Here is a 1,671-nt window from a genome sequence, read left to right as displayed (position 1 = left end):
CTCGAGACAACCAGGGGCGGGCCGAGTATTGCGCTGTCGGCCTGTGCTTATACAACACTCGGCTGTGCTCCATGCACCTGTGCCTGTTATTGTAGAGGTTAGTATCCAGTCACTCACCTACAGTCTAGTTAGCTTGAAGGGTTGCGCGTCTGTATTGTAAACACTAGGTCACTGGTTCAATTTCCGCCCGGGGTTCGTTCAGTTAGCTTGAAGGGTAGCGCGTCTGTCTTGTAAGCACTAGGTCACTGGTTCAATTTCCGCCCGAGGTTCGTTCTCGGAACGGCTGGCTTTTTCCTATCCTGTCTTCTCTCTTCGCTTTCGGGACGATAAGACCTTAGCAGTTACAGTTCCCTCTATCCAACCTCTTTGGGGGGATTCATTCACTCAGTTACACACTGATTGCTCGATCGGAGTTTTGACTTTAAAAGGAATCAACCTTTAGACACTTTTTCGAAGTTTTGAGTTTAGATTTGGATTTTCACTTATGTTTACGTAGGAATCGACCTTTTCTCTAGACACTTTTTCGGAGTTTTTACTTCAAATTTAGATCTTTCACAACTCTTTACGTAAAAATCCACCTTTTATTCGTAATTTCTACCCAAATGTATATCCTCTATCTATTATTCGCCTGACGCAATCTGTGTCACTCATCGCTAATGGGTCTAATCCACCTTTTATTCGTAATTTCTACCCAAATGTATATCCTCTATCTATTATTCGCCTGACGCAATCTGTGTCACTCATCGCTAATGATAATGAGTCAAATGTGTTACCTCCATCATATGTTTATAGAGAGCAGCACAAGGGATTTCTGTTGATCGAAACAGAGCGGCAGGGGCGGCGACGACTCCTCGTGAAACACCTCAGCCAGCGTCTACCACTACGCCTGTTTCATTGAATACCTCTGGTGAAACAGCGGCCACTCCGAGCAATGCGACATCAGAACAGCCAGAACCAACACCAGCACCAGCAGCCAATGCTAATGCTAACAATACTGGTAAGTTGGATTTTATCCTAAACAGATAAGGTTCGTACTTCGGAACGGCTGGCTTTCTCCTATCCTGTCTTTCTTCTCTCTTCGATTTCGGGACGATAAGACCTTAGCACTTACAGTTGTTCCCTCTATCAAAGCTATTAATGGTGAATTTTAATGTTCTCAGGCTCAGGAGTCCCAAGCTTCCTCCTCTTAAAAAAAGGAAGGAGTTTACGGGACAATGTAAACCAACCTAAAATATCCTTTTGCTAACAGATTTGAATTGTACTCGCGCGAATTACAGAAGCGTGATAATCCAAACCTACACACGAAAAATGATACAAACTTCCCGCTTTGAATTTTTGCTTCAAAAAGGAAGATGGAATTTTAACTTTCGACCTTTTCACTGTCTTGAATTCGACTTTTTACATAAGGATCGTCCTCATTCTAACACAACTTTTTTTACGTAAGAATCGACCTTTCATTCCAACACTACTTTTTACGTAAGATTACGTACGATTTTACGTAAGATTACCTTTCATTCTAATTTTTTACCCAAATGCATATATCCTCTATAAAACTGAAAATAATATTCCATTGTAAGCATCCTCTGAACTTGCTTTGATTTTCCATTGTATTACAGGAGGAGCTCGCTATCAGATTTCACCCAATAACCTTGATATTCTCATGGAAATGGG

The 1,671-nt window shown here is 41.7% G+C and overlaps 1 long non-coding RNA gene across 1 annotated transcript; it reads left to right on the top strand.

The window, feature by feature from the left end:
* On the top strand, positions 1-1,642 carry LOC103522801. Its single transcript, XR_542025.3, has 3 exons — positions 1-97; positions 793-997; positions 1,617-1,642. It is a non-coding gene; the product is annotated as an uncharacterized LOC103522801 (long non-coding RNA).
* The last annotated feature ends 29 nt before the right edge of the window (positions 1,643-1,671 follow it).

Source organism: Diaphorina citri, unplaced genomic scaffold (genome assembly GCF_000475195.1).
Source record: "Diaphorina citri unplaced genomic scaffold, Diaci psyllid genome assembly version 1.1 scaffold11354, whole genome shotgun sequence".
Lineage (NCBI taxonomy): Eukaryota > Metazoa > Arthropoda > Insecta > Hemiptera > Psyllidae > Diaphorina > Diaphorina citri.
This window is presented reverse-complemented; position numbering and strand designations above follow the sequence as displayed.